The following is a 16056-nucleotide window of genomic DNA, read 5'->3' on the forward strand; positions in this document are numbered from 1 at the left end:
AAATTTAGGCACCTCCACTTCCCATACTGCTCACGGGGTTTCTACAGTAAACTCTCCACTTATTTGAAGTGGTTGGGCTAGGTTTCTCATCTTTGTATTAAAAAAGTAACGTTGCTGCATCTGCAAGGGATTTGCTTGTTGGCCACAGAAACCAACTCTGGAAATCTTAAGGGATAGAAATAAACTTACTGGAATGGTATTAGGGTTTCTCAAAATCAAAGAAAGACTAGGTGAAGGCCAGGGTTGAAAAATGGGCAAGAACCAGAGGCACTGCCGCCGATATCATGATGGCTCAAACCTCCAGTGATACCCAAGGCTCTAACAACACGACGTAGAGTCCGTGTCCCAGGAGACCATCCGATTGGCTGGGTCTACTCTGTGCCCACCCTGTAGCTGAACCAGGAATGAAAAGGGAGGGGGGAAGGAGCACCTAGCAACTTTGGTTGCTGTGCTGTGAGACAGCACTACCCATCCCAAACTCACAGTATGGGGGGTTTCCCAAAAGAGGGAGTGATTTACTAAGAGGAAGTTGGGATCAAGGGCTGGAAGCCAAAAAACAACAGATGTCCACTTCAGTGTCTAGTTCCTTCCTAGTCTAAACGTTTTTAAGGCAGGGACTATGCATTTTCATCTTTGTATTCCAGATGACTGGTGCCTGGCACTTAGTAGGGTCTTAATAGATTTTTTTTTTTTTAACAAATGGCAGATTGGGTAATCTTTCATTCAAGGAATCAACACATATAAAAAGGCTGGTGCTTGTTCCTTCAGGAATGCAAAGATGGATACATAAATCACCAATTCTTAAGGGCTTTGAAATCTAGAAGTGGGATTGGGGCATACAGGCAGTTTATCATCTATCTATCTATCTATCTATCTATCTATCTATCTATCTATCTATCTATCTATCTATCATCTATAGTGTGTGATAGACACACCACATAGGACAGGTATGTCTCCTTCCATGCACTGGGCCTGGGCACATGGACTTGCGTCAGTCTGTCCCTTTAGTTGTTTTCCTGTCGTGAGTGGAATCCTCAGTCAGCCTATAATCCACCAAAAGGATGCTTTTTGGTAACTGAAAAGGAGCAACTGTTTTTTCCCAGTTCCAAGTACAACTTTGGCGGCCCTACCCAAAGCCATTACCTAAAAACCTGTGTTCCAGGGGAAGTTTAAGCAGTGTTTTACTCAGAGGTTGCAAGGATATATTAAAACTTTCCTGAGTTGGGGGTATAGAAAATCAACTGTGCTTCCAGGCTAGCTCATTCCCCTTCTCTCCAAAGTGGGTAAGGGGTGTGCACTGCTCAGACCTCAGGATATGCCTCTTGGGGCTCTAGATCATGCCCCCCATAGATGCTCTGTCTTGTCCTAATGTTCCTTCTTCTTTCATTTTCTTTTTCCTCTCTCCTTAACTCTTTCCTCCCAAACTAAATCCTGGCTCGCTCACTCCACCCCATTTTCTGAGACATATGAAGGCCTGACAATTAAGTTCATGAATTTAGTGCAATGATGTTGCTAACCTTTTTTGATATCAGAGGGATTATTCATTATGAATTTGTACCAACTGGACAACCAGTTAACAAAGATTACTATTTGGAAGGGCTAAAAAGGCTGCATAAATAAGTGAGATGAAAAAGACCTGAACTTTTCAGCAATAATTCATGGTTCTTGTATCACGACAATGTGCCAGCTCACACGACACTCTGTGAGGTAGTTTTTAGCTAATAAACAAATAACTGTATTGGAACACCCTCCTTACTCATCTGATCTGGCCCCCAGTGACTTCTTTCTTTACCCAAAGATAAAGGAAATATTGAAAGGAAGACATTTTGATGACATTCAGGACACCAAGGGTAATATGACGACAGCTCTGATGGCCATTCCAGAAAAAGAGTTCCAGAATTGCTTTGAAGGGCAGACTACTAGGTGCTGGCGTTGGTGCATAGCTTCCCAAGGGGAGTACTTTGAAGGTGACTGTAGTGATATTCAGCAATGAGGTATGTAGCACTTTTTCTAGGACGAGTTCGCGAACTTAATTGTCAGACGGCGTACTGTGCTCTCAGAATTCACCAAGTCTCATATTCTCTTTTGTGTCTTGTATTTTCTAGCTCCTAGAACCTGTTTTAATTCAAAGTCATAGTCTAGATTACCATTTCTCCTGCTAGTGGAGAGACTTGAGTCCCAAAATAGAAGGGTCGGAAGTGTTTCCCAGTCCTAATGGCACATGACTTTTTTTCAAGCATCTAAATAAAAAACATGCATATCCTTCACTGCTAAAACTAGTCTCCTGTTGAAAAACCTTAAGTTTAGACAAGATAGTCATATCATCCCTGGTAATATAACTTTAACTTACCATCTTTAAAGGACACTTATGCACCTTCTAACTCTGGGTTAGATTACAATACCTATTCTATTAATTTGACAATGAAGGTACGTGTCCTGGTCATTTCTTCTTTCCTGCGTTTCTTTCCAGCCTGGGGGACAGAAACAGGAGAATGAGAAACTGTTCTCACATGCATATATGATTAAAGTGAAAGACAGGAGGAAAAAGTGGCAAAGGCAGCTAGTTGTCTGCTAATATCTCTTTTCCCTTTTTCTATAGTAAACAAACAAACAAGCCCTAATTTTTAACTAGCTACATGCTGCCAAGAATATGCCCTACATTTCTCAGCCTCTTTTGCATCTAGATGTGGTCATATGACTAAATTCTGGCCAGTGGGATTTGAGTGAGATGATGTGTGCAATTCCTGTCTGGCACACTTAAAGGGAAGGGATATGCTTTTCCTTTCCCCCTTTCCCCTCCCCCATTCTCCATTCCTACTGGCTGGATAATGGACATGGTAGTAAGTTGAGGGGGAGCAGAGTTTGCCTGCATCCCAAATATGCCTCTTTTCAATACTGATTAGTTTAAACTGATTATTTTTAAGAAACGAAAGACTCAGGAAAAACCTTTGACCTCCCTCCTGCTGCCTAAAGGAATTTAAGATAGGGGACCTACACTATTAACTATAGTGTAACGTAAACCAGTGTGGCACCTAGCAAGGCCCATTTATTTGATAAAAGTCCTCTTTGTGTCCCATTGTTTCAAAATAGCCCAACAAATAGTTATTTACTAAACATTAACTCTTTTCATTTCCTGTTAAATTTCTTTCTTCCCCTTTGAAGTCCCAGACCCTGCCTCCCCCTCCTTAATCCAGAATGACATAGACACCTCACTTTTCCTTACTGTCTTTGGAATTTTCATGCTTATGTCAATTCCCCACAGGCATGTATTAAAACTCGATTTTCTCTGGCTAATCTGCCTCACGTAATTTTAATGATTTGTCCAACCAGGAGAACTAAGAGGGAAAGAGGACAGTTTCCCCAGCCCCAGCAAGTCATCTCAGATCCCGTGCATGAGGGCAACATCCTAGGACTGGCAGAGCAACAAGATGGAGGGAGTCTGGGTGTCTGACACACTGTAGCTGCCATAACAGCTCTTTCCTGTTTATGCCCAAGCTGTTCCTGACAGAGAAATGCATTTCTACTTTATTTATGTCACTATAATTTTGAGTTTCTGTTAGAGCAGCTGTTCCTATATCCTAGGGGTCAGTAAACTATGGCTTGTAGGCCAAATCTGGCCTACTACCTGTTTTTGTAAATACAGTTTTCTTGGAACTCAGCCATACCCATTCGTTTTTGTATTGTTTATGGATACAATGGCAGGTTGTAATACAGATCATATGGCACACAAAGCCTAAAATATTTACTATCTGGATCTTTACAGCAAAAGTTTCACAGCCCCTGCTATAGTCCATGAAGTCATATTGATACCAAAATATTAATGATGGTTACCTCAGGATATTTTACTGTCTCCTTATGTTTCTCTCATTTGCTCACTCATTCTTTCTTCAAAAAAAAAAATCTCGGCATGAAATGGGTGAATTTACTCTAGACTCCACCCTATACGAACCTACAATACTCATATTTTTATTGTCACTCTCTCCCCTGCCAGAAACATGTGAGCTACTTGCCAGCTCTTACAAAAATACTGGATCTGCTATTGTATTTGGTAGGATAATTTTGATTGCTTGTAGCCAAAATTCTACTTAATGGGGATAATTTATTGGCTCTTTCTATCTCTTGGCTCTGCTTATCTCTAATAATCTGTTCCTTAAATGGGCTCTTTGTGCCCTGAAAATATGGTTGCTGGAAGGCTGGAGCTTGCACCCTTCTGGCTAATGATCCCTAAATGTGTCCACATATCAAATTTCAGAGACAATTCTGATTGGCCTGCTTGAATCCAAGTTTATGCCAGAACCAATTATTGTGTTTAGGAGAAAGGAGTGATTTGACCCTCCAGGTGATGATTCTCAAGGTCAACATGGAATGGATTCCTTAGGAAAGAATGCTTTTATTACCTAAAAAGGAAAAAGGGTAGCACAGGAGATTAAAACATAACAAAACATGAAAGTACTAGATGCTCACCCCAGGCAGCTTCGGGGTCTTGTATATAGTATTGGTTGCTTCTGGGTATGTGATGTTACATTTATTTGAAGGCTAATGTGTATCTCTGTTGTCTGATTTGTATGCCAATTGATGATTGTTTAAATTACTATACCAAGCTCAGCTCATTACAAAGCCTATGTGAACTGTGAATAATTCCTTTTTTTTTTCTTTTTAGTCAAGATTGTAGTTTACAGAGTCTAAATGTCTGGTTGAAAACTGAAATGTAGGCAACAACCAGCTTTATCTAAATAGCAGGATAAAAAAAGGAAGAATCATGAACTAGTAGAGAAAGGGTAGTATAAGAAGTTAGCAGTGTGGGTTTGAGGCTCTGATCTTCTGCTTCTTGGGTGGTCATGATGACTTATTTAGTGTGTTTTTTTGGAGACTCAGTTTACTGTTCTCTAAAATGGGGGTGATGAACTTGTTCTTTCATGATTGTTTTGAGGATTAATTCTTTCCTGGGCTTTCAATTATTTGGGTGTGAATTTATCTCTGCTGATTTGGTTCTCAAGTTATTGACACAGAGGAGCATTTGGCAAAGGGAAATTTGTTGATGGAGTAAAATTAGAGGTGAGAAAAGCAGGGCAGCCAACTGGCTTCAGATCCATGACATTACTGGATTAAATCTTTGCTTGTGCTGATAGAGCCTGATGCTTCAAGTAAGTGCTTAGACGCTATCATTTTCTGGAGGTGTTGAAAGGGCTCTCGGGAGGAAGTCAATCATTACGTTAAATTGCTGCTTCAGTTACTACCCACTTTTAAAGATGGTAGACGGTTTCTTTCATTTTTTAAAATTCATGTTCATTCATCTTAGTCTAATCACATAGGGACCAGTCTCCCTTAATAGCTTGGATATCTCAGGAATTCTAAATGACATTTTTGCTTCTAAACCTTACAGCACCCCTTGCCAGGCTTCAATCTGTCTATGCCTCAACTGCCTCACCAATAAAGTTGAGAAACTGCTCTTGAATAACCTATTGGTTTAAGAAGCTCACCTATGGCCATTAGGAGACAAAGGAATGAGCCAGAACTTGCAAACAAGATGGTATCAATCAATAAAGGGCCAAGGTCAGGATGAAGGCAGTCAGGTCTCAGCAACTTGAGATATTTGCTGTCTGGATAGTATGAAAGGCCATGAGCATTTATGCATTTCACTAATGTGCTATGGGGCAAGACAGAGAGGATTAACTCTGTCACCGAGGAAAAAACAGAGGCCCCAAGAGAGCTATTTCATGCCTGGGTGTACTACGGAAGGCTCTTCTAGACTGTTAAGAACAAATATTTACTCAGTTGCCCAAAGTGATGGGTGTTTACCGTAGGGGTGCTTAGCTGGTAAGGAAGCACAGAAAGTCAACATCAGTTGAAGAGTTCGCCCAGTGGAGACCTGGAAGTTTGCTTAGGACACCATACCATTCCGGGTCTCAGCAGCAACTCTAGTGGGTCATCTCTCTGGTGACCCAGCTTTCCCTTTGTCACTTCTACTCAACTAAGTGTCCATCTACGACTCGCTCCCTGTACTTTCTGCTTGCGCTCATGCGTTTTGCTCACTCACAGCTTCTGTCCCATGATGTCTGCTTACTGGCATCTCTAGTAGCTGCTGCGGTTCTCTCAAATGCTATTTCTTCCAACTTCTCTCTGTGTGGCTCAAATTCAAACTTTCCTAGAAGGAGAAACTGCCTATAAAACGGACACTTTTGGCTCAGATACAAAACCCTGTTCAATCATTTGTAGGCAGGGTGATTGGGTCTTATTATCCAAAACATGATATCTTATCTATAAGCTATGAAGAAAAGAGTTTATGTAACTCTTATGCATGTTAAGACTTCATCGCATGTTTGGTACTTGAATATATTTATTTCATCTCTGCTTTGTGCCACAAAAGAGTTAAGGCTGTTACATTGATAATACCATTTGCGAGGTGCTAAAATGTTCTGTGGAAATTCAAACAGAAAGTTGATTTCAAACTGGTGATTCAGGAAGGCTTCGTGAGTGAGGTAAAAATAAATGGAACTTTGAGATGGATAGAATTTTGATAGAAAGGAATGAAGAGGAGAGTGCATTCTAGGAGGGCAGAACAGTGTAAAGAAAAGCAGGGGCATGGAACATTTGGGGGTAATTGGTGACTCGTGAAGTTTGAGTAGGTCAGAGGCTTTCATAGGGAGGAAAGAAGGGTAGCTAAATCTGAAAATGTAAATGCTAAGCTAAAGAGTCTGAACTTTATTTATTGAGTTGACATTGGAGGGGTTGTTAAATATTTCCAGTCTGGGCAGTGAAGGCATTGGAGCTGTTTATAGAAAGAGCCTCCTGACAGCTCAGTATATAATGGGTTGGAGAGGGAAACAATGGAAAACAAGGAGGTTATTGTCACGCTAGGGTGTGTCAAAGAAAACAAGATGAGATAATAGATGTGAAATGCCTGTCAAAGGTAGCGACTAAGAGCTTATGGTTACTGAGAGTTCACTATGTAGTCTTGTGCTAGGGAATTTTCTTACAATATTTTATTGAACCTGACAATGATATCATAAGGTAGGTGTCATTAGTCTTATTTTACAAAACTGAGACTCGGGTCAATTCAGTAACCTATTAAAGATCACGTGTTAGTGAGTCTTAGAGCTAGAATTTGTACTCAGCTTTGGAAGACTCCAAAAGTCATGCTCTTTGATTACTCTGGACTGCCTCCCAAAGTCATTGGTAATTGACTTAAGACAGGGGCAAGCAAAAGAGCACCGTCAAAGAGAGTGTCAAGTTTTCAGGAGTTGGTGATGGGGACTGTGGTAGTGCTATCGACAGAAGTCAGATAAAGGAACACCTTTTCCTTGGGAGTTGGAAATTTAAGAGGAAATTTTGGGAGATGAATAAGGTTCTGAGCTTATTTTGACCTTGCCTTAAGGCAAAAAAAAAAAAAAAAAAAAAAATGTGAATCAACCTAAGCAGTAGAAATTAGAGGACATAAAGAGGTCAGGAAACCCAATATTACAGAAGTGGGTGATTGACCAATCACTCCATCTCTTTGCTTATGTTTGGACTGGCATGAATGACCACTCTGTTCCCTGTACCTTGGCCATATTGCCCTACAACCTTCACTGATCTTCCACACCTGCTTGCTGATATTAAACAACGTCAACTTGTGGGCTCAGTCTACCCACACTTCTAGAGGACAGCCCACCTACAGCCCTAGGGAGGAGGTGGCAGCCATGTTTTGTACCACGTGATCTCACCCACATGGCCACAGCTGGCTACAGAGTAACCAAACCATGCATTAGCTAATAATCTACGCCGTACCTGGTGGATGATTAATGCTAAAGAATGGACTTCTTTCAAAAGAGGTTCCTTAGTTGTTCACACCAATAGACATCTGGTAGACCCATGTCTCTAATTGTCCAGGCCTGTGTAACCACGACTAAACAGTCAGAGTTTTAAGGGCAGGGCTGAGTCCTTATCTGCTTATCTGTCTATCTCCCAGGTGTAGCAGAGTGTCTGACACACTGTAGGCAATCAGTAAATATATGCGGATGATTATAGATTTAAATCTTAGCTGTGGACAATAGCTTTGGCTCGAATAAAAATACAGAATTGTGTATAGTTGTTGTTTGTCCTTTTAGTACTCCACTAAATAATTCATTCTATTTTATTGTAGGTGATTATGTCCACGTCTATCTATCATATTACGTTGGTGCAAAAGTAATTGCAGTTTTAACCTGTTGAACTTTTTCTCTGTGAAAAAAACAGTATTTTTTTCCTCTGGAAAAAAAAATGGTGTGACTTTCAATCTGTGGGAAGTCAGGGTCGTCAGTTAGAATTGAAGCTATTGTCACCGTAGGGCGCGCCTAGGCCTGGGCTTACGCAAAGTTACCTTCGTCGTGCATTCTCCTGGCATCTCCCGGTACGGAAGTCATCCTCTGAGAAGGAGACTCAGGTCCCACACGTGGTCCACAGCGGATGTCTTGGAGTCTGAATCTAGCAGCCCCTCCCAGGGCCCGTTTCTCAGATTTCCTTCTGGTGCAGCCACAGGGACACACGCAAGTCTTACTCAAGAATAGTTTATCCAGAATCTATGTGAGGCCTGGAAGCGCAAGTCACATCAGCATTGAGACCCACCCTCTCTACCCAGGAGGGAAGAGCACTCTTCCTAGTGACACAGAAGGTGGAACCCTTTGGTGCCACTTTGGCAGCCTGTGACTGCAGTGGCAGCAGCCACAGTGAGTGGCCTCGATAATAGCATGCAGTCAGTCATACCACGTGGCTTTACGGAAGCATGTGTGGCTTGATCATATCTTTGCTGTCTGTTTGGTGTGACTTTATGAGCATGAGAAGCTTCTGCTGTAGTTCTTTCTAGGAATCCAGGACTATAGTGGGGAAAGCGGTATATAGCCAGTGTAGCTGAGAGTCTCTGAGATACACCAGGTACCTTCAAGGGACTCCCAGACACTGCTGGGGGGACTTTGAAGATAGAGAAGGCTAAGGGTCTTGCAATAGCAGGCAAGAAAAACATTACAGAGCCAGTGTGTGGCCTGTTTCCCTCACGTCAGGGCTGCCTGTGAGACTTGGCTCACACACAGATTAAGATCAGGTAAGGGTTTTTCTTTCCACCTTTTCACAGCATACCTGGCATTCCACATAGTGAGGACAAGCTGCCGGCAGCTTCTTCTGACGTCATCCCTGCCCATGTATTGCTTTGACAACCTGTCAACTCAGTGCAGCCTGTTAATACCGCCACATGAATCAGTCTGTTAGAGCCTGTCAACATGAGTGGATGTGTGTTTTCAGTGCTGATAGCAGAAACCGGAAATGTTGGCTTGGTTAACATTATTGAACGAGAACTTGATGAAAATTTGGAATCTTGAGCTAACTGTTAATTTTGGTGGGGTTTTATTTTGAAAAATTCAATTCATCGTGCCTGTTTATTTTTAACAGGATGTTAAAAAGGGACTCCGTCCTCGAGTTTTTCAGAAGCTGAGAACAGTACAGTGGTTGTCTAGTACGGCCTCACTGAAAGTAAGCGGCCAGAGCTCCCTGCAGAACACGCTAAGAAATCATCAAGTTTGTTCTGCCAGCGTTAGCCCAAGAGCCACGCGTGGGCTGTAGGAGAAGAGAAAAAAGAGGTGAGAAGGCCAGTGGAGAAAAAGAATTTCATGGGGTGCATCATGAGGGTTCTGGGCGTTTCTGTGCCTGCTTCCTGGGGTGGGGAGAGGAGCACATGCCTTTCACCTTAGGCCAGCTTTTAGAGAGCTGCTTGCAGAGACGGGTGAGTGTCTCCTGGAGCTTAGGGGTCCAGGGACTGGAGTCTGAATCTCACAGGGAGAGTCTGAAAGCTGGAGGCTGGGCCAACCCTCCCTCTCACAGCAGAGTGAAGACAGGTGGTAGGTATTAGCTGAGCAAGCTGCACTGTTTATACGGGTGAACCCCTGGGATGTGGCCCCCTGGAAGGGAGCTGGCCTGGGATTATCTTCAGAGAGCTGGACCAATGGCCTTTAGAGGGTCTTCTGTTGGTGCGAGTTCCCAGTCACAGACAGCAGCACCCCCTCCAGTCAGTGAGGGGTAGGGTTTCCGGATGGGAAATCCCACCCATTTTCGTGAATGTTTTTCGCTTTTCCATTCCCGAATCCTGAGAAAAGTTGGTCGGGAAATCGGAAAAATCGGCTCCTTGAACCCAGGTGGTTGGTAGTATCAGCCATCACTTTCTGGAAACAATTCATTGTGGAGAACAGAAAACAGTTTATATCTTGGGATTCGGGAAAGGGAAAGCGAAAAAAATTCCTGAGAACGGGCGGGAATTACCTCCCGGAAATCCTAGTGAGGGGTTTAGATGAGGGTGTAAGTGACTTACAGACCCTTTGGAACAGGTTTTAAGCCTGGTCTTTTGGGAACAAGTCTCCGAATGTCACCCTGGGGAGACACCTGCTGCTGGCCCTCTGTTGACTCCAGAACTGAGCTGCACCTGCTGTCACTCATGTCAGAGCCTGTCTGTTTCCTCACACGACTAACTCCAGCACCTCCTGTATGCCTCTAGTTTGCAAAATCTTTGTCACATGTCCATGCCCTAGCACCAAGGAAACTAGAAAATGTTGCATTATGGACTCTCCCTTACGAAGCTGGGGTTCAGGCTGTGGGGAATGGTAAAAATGCAAGAGGGTGTGCAAATGACAGTTGTCCACTTACCTTCATGGAAGAGTTGGAAGTCACAGAGCTTTCTAAGCAGCCAGCTGGAGATTATGCATTCCCTAGGACAAAAGAGCTGGAAGGTGCCTAGCAGGAACTTTTCTAAAGAGACAACAGCTCCAGGAAACCATGAGTTAGCTGTGGCATCTGCTATGCCATGGGGTACCAATGCCTTTTAACAGGTGCTTCACTCAAGTAAGTTCTTTCCCTCACCTCCTCCTCCGGCCCCCCTGTACTGGACCTGAAGGTTCATAATCAGTAACTAGTGAGTGGGGAGGAGGTGGAGTAAGAAGGAGAGACAAATTGACCAGTTCCCCTTATCTACTGCAAGCTTGTGTTGGGGGATGGGCCAAGTTTTAACCAGGTGTAAGCTTGTAGAGTCCCTCCCACCAGCTTTGTTGAGGTATAATTGACATATAACATTGTGTAAGTTTAAGGTGAGCAATGTTTTGATTTGATGCATTTATAAATTGAAAAGTAATCACAACACTGCATTATTAGCCAGCCACCATGTCCCCCCCATCACATAGTTACCATTTCTTTTTTTGAGGTGAGACATTTAAGATCTACTCTCTTAGCAACATTCAGGTAAGTATACGATACAGTATTATTAGCTATAATCACCATGCTGTACATCAGCTCCCCAAACTTGTTAATCTTATAACTAGTAGTTTATACACTTTGACCAATATCTCTCCATTTTCCCTACCCCATAACTCCTGGTTACCACTACTCTCTATATGTCTGAGTTTGGTTTTTGTAGGTTCCGCATGTAAGGGAGATCGCACAGCATTTGTCTTTCTCTCCTGACTTATTTCACTTAGCATGACATCCTCAAGACCCATCCAAATTGGGGGAATCTGCAGTTTTGATTATTTAATTTTACATTGGATTGGTCTCTTTAATGGTTGAAAATAAACTGAGGCCTTTTTAGGATCTAAGAATGATGGGGAAAGCTATGGGGCCGCACCTGACATCTCACCCCAGAGTAGGGAAGAGGGCCAAAGGGGCAGCACCCTGAATGGGCAAGGAGAGAAAGAAAAAAATGGATTCTGTGTGCCCTCTGGCAAGTCTGCTTTATTCAGTCAGCTGGTGATAAGAGTTATTATTATAAAAGTATATTGAGCGTTGCTTCCGTTTTATTTTATTCAGTTTTATTTTGTTCACAAAATCAATTGAGAATTCAGGAGGAAATGTAGAGAAAAGAAGGCAATAGAGACATTCACAGCTTACTATTGCTGGTGATTTTAATTCCCAACGGCTGGTTGTGGAAGACCAAGAAGGAGAGATATCAGCCTGGCAATAAGACAAATTCCTGGACAAGGAGGGACTTACTAGTAGCACTGTGCTATGTCCGTATAGTAAAGCATTAGTGTCTTTTATCCTCAGAGAGCCCCGGGAGGTAGGTATAATCCCCCTATCTTATGGATGAGGAAACTGAGCCTTGAACAAGTTAAGCAGCGTGTGCTGTGACACAGCTTTCAAATAGCCAGATGGGAGCTCTAGCCCTTAATCTTACTCTGATTTGTGCTGGGTCTTAGACGTGTCCCTCCCATTCTGGTTCCTTCAAGAGGGCCCTTCTCTTGCCATAATCATAGCTGGCTTTTATTGTGCACTGAAGATATTTGTCACTGTCCTATGCACTTCGTACATTTTCTCATTTAATACTCTCATCAGCTCTACAAGATACTAGATGCTATTGTTATCCTCATCTTACCAACATAGAGAGTCAGGCAAACTTGCCTGAAAGCCATGCAAGTGGTAAATAGTGGAGCGAGGATTTATATTCAGGCAGCCTGGCACTGCAGGCAGACTCTTAACCGTAATGTTCTACCACCATGGGGTGCATGAAAACTGAGTCAAAAGGAAAAAGGACCTGCCCAATAGCTTCCCAGCCTTACAGGAAGGAGAGCAAGTAGAGTCTTTCTTCTTCTCTTCTTCTTCCCCCTCTGCCACTGTCAACCCCTGCTGCTTTACTCCCATCTCAACGGGAAGGGTTCAAGGTGAATCACCGTTTCCATCTGAGGAGGATGCTGTCATTTATCTTTCTTCTGGGATTTTGCTTCATAATAACCCTCTCTCCTGTGCTTTCAAATCCACCCTGTATCCTGATTTAAGAGCTCGTGGCAGAGTCTTGCTTGGAAGACAAGCTGTCTCAGTGGGCCAGTTTGCCTAGAGAAAGGGTCATCTGGACAGGCTAAGCTGGATGAGGAAGCAGACAAAAATCTAAACTGCTGAACAGAAGAAATAAATAACATTTTTCTGGCAGGAAGAGGAGGGTCTTGATGACCTGGCAGCATTTGGGAAGCAGGAACCCAAATGGATGAAAGAACCAAAGAGAATTCTTTGAAGGCCAAATAGGTCAAGAAACTTTTAAGAAAGGGCCTCTCATTCAACTCTGTGGTTTTCTGTACTAGGCGGTGATGTAATATCCCGACCCTTGAGTGAAGTCTGCTACACCCTGTCTTGAACTGGTAGCACTTTGGGGAGTTAAGGGTTTGAAGTGATGGCCTGAGGCAACACCTTGAAGAAAGGTGCAGGTCCTCTGGAGGATGGCATCCAAAGCAGAGATGGAGAAAGCGGTGGAAGGGGGAACCTGTAACGATTATAAGAAATGTGAGCACACTCTTCTTTCCAAAGCACTTCTGTGTGCTGGGAAGAAAGCTGGAATTACGAGGGTGTGTAGGATGAGCTTTTAAGCCAGTTTCTACCTAATTCTTAAGGACCAATAGACTACAACCATCAGGAGAACTTGGGGTTGCCTGGAGTTGCATCTCCCTCCTTGTTCCACACCCTCAACTTCTTTTGCTACAGACCTCTCGGCTCATCCTCAGGCTCTTTCATCTCAACCACTCCCATTTAATGCAGAATTTAATTTCTGCCTTTGGCTCCATTTCCTGGCTTCTGATGTTCTCTCTCTTTCACAACTCATCGATTCAGAAATGGCTTCCTGGGTAAAAATCTCCCTAGGCCACTGAAATCCTGGAAACACCCCTTCTGTTTTCTACTCCACCCCCATCCTCCTCATTCAGTTTGCCATGTGCAAAAAACTGGGAGGAAGTTGGGATGCCTGTAGCTGTACCTTTTGGTACATCAGCTGCAGAAAACAACGTGCTCTAGTCATTTTAAAACAAAAAGGGATTTATTAAGGAGTACTCAGTGGCTTACAGAATTATTGGGAAGGTTGGGCTTTCAGAACAACTCTCAAAGCCATGGTACGGAACAGAGACGCCACACTAGTGACTAAATCTTCCCTTATCAGCAAGCTGCTCACCGAATGTGGAAGTGGCTGCTGGAGCTGCTGGCTGCAGAACCACTGCCACAGTCAGGAAGCCAGTACAATTGGGGCACATAGTAAGGACACCAACACCATCAAGAATACACCCTAATCAGTGAGCCCCTGGTACCGGCCTAGAATCCATACTTGCTAAATGGATGGCTAGCACCCCGCCACTAGACTCTTGCAAAGCTCCCAACTGGTGACTGGGATCATACTATTTCTGCCATGGTGGTGTTTGCCTGTAGAAACTGTACAAGCAGAAGAGTAGTGTCCGTCCTACTCTCCACCTCAAATCTTGTACCAGTGATTCCAATGAATGAATCCAAATGATATTCAGAATTCTAGCTGCAAGGAAGCCTGGGAAGTACTGTCCAGCTAGCTGACCTCTCCTGTACAGGGAGGCGCCACTGAGAGAGGTTGGAAGGGAGGTTATGCTTTGATCAGTCATGTTTACCACAGAGGGTTAACTGCATTCTTCAATGGCGCGTCAGAATCTCTTTCTCCATATAGATTTATTGCCCACCTCTTTGGAATGGCTGAGGATAGTCCTATTTGGCTCAGGGAAGAATGACTCATTATCAGACGATTATTTATCATAGATTGCATTGTAGCCTCTTCCAGTTTATTGATTCACCATAACTTAGTAATGGCTGAGGGTTGACAACCTCTTTCTCCCCAGGGCACTAAGCCACGGCATCGATGTGTTTGGTATGAGGTCCACCAGGCAGCTCTCTTTTCTGGGGCAGTACCAAAAGCAGAAAGACTAAAACCCTTCAGATTTCCCCCCTCCCCAGGGGAATAAAAGAAGCAACAAGTCAAGTAGTAGATACTTTGTTTTCAGTGCCGTGTTTCAATTATTTCCATCTCTGGCGAAGCGTGAACCAGCATACACCATCTTTTTTCTTTTTCTTTTCCCAATCTTTGAGTGTTCTCCAGTTATGTCCAGCTGGTTCCAGTTGTTAGTAGACTCTTCCCAAGATAGTCCAGTCCTACTGGAAACAGGAAATACTGGAAACCTCACTAGAAAACCGGGTCCATTTCTGGCCTAGTTTTGCTAGAGTTTTGATAAGCATCCAAATTTTTGCTTGTTTATTCAAATTGAACTTATGAATCTCTTGAGATTTACTCTTTGCAATTGGTAAGCCAACAGCCTGCAGGGGGAAGAAAATCACACATTTTCTGGCCAGTCCTTGGAAAAATGTCTGTCTTTTCTCTTTGCCAGGTTTACTAATTTGCACATGTTTCAAAGCTGAGGCTGACTGGTTCAAACTGGAAAGACAATTTTCAACAACTGAAAAATTCAACAGTGAAAGTGATTTGAATTATTTCAATACCAAATTAAATCTTTAAGGTTATTGAAGGAATATGTGCATTGTTTAAAATTATATAAATTGAGTCTCAAATATATGGGTTTGATTTATAATGATAGTTAAAGATTGGATCATAGAACCATAGAACTTATATTTAGAAGGGAACTTCCAAGCCCCAACATTCAGTTATCTTGGGTTAGTGGGTGTTACTGTAAATATGATTGAGTTTTCCATTCAATATTAGGGAAACTTTGGCAAAAAAACAAGGATGCATTTGTTTAGAGGGAGGCAGTAACTAATATTAAGAAGTAAAAAAACAAAACAAAACATGACATTGCAATGTTCCTTTAGAAGGATTTGGCATTGATTCAGATTGTAGAACTAGGTACATGAACTTGCGCAAGTTATTTAACTTTTCTGAGCTTATTTCTTCATCTATATGTAGTTCAATTTTTTCTGTTCTCATCTACCTGTTGGTTAAAAAGGGCTCAACTTAAACAAAATAAAGCACATTCAAGTAATTCTTTTTCCACCGAGGCAATGGAATACTCCTCAAATCTCTCTGAGAGTCTCAGGATTGTCTTGCATTAACTCTAATGCAAGACATGGTTACCATGTTGACTGCCATGTGGAATGTACCTTTCTCTTCAGTTTCTCCCCTTCTGATGGACATCGTCGTATCCTCTAGCTACTGCTGGGCAGTCATGTCTCCTGATGGTCACCACCTCTCTAATGCCAAATTCATCCTGGTGTACCCATCAATACGTGGCATGCCTCAAAGTGCCAAAGCTATAAGGTAGTTCGTGGCTAAGTGGGGGCGAG

Source organism: Rhinolophus sinicus, chromosome 1 (assembly GCF_057876585.1).
Source record: "Rhinolophus sinicus isolate RSI-liver-muscle chromosome 1, RSI-T2T, whole genome shotgun sequence".
In the NCBI taxonomy this organism is placed as follows: Eukaryota; Metazoa; Chordata; class Mammalia; order Chiroptera; family Rhinolophidae; genus Rhinolophus; species Rhinolophus sinicus.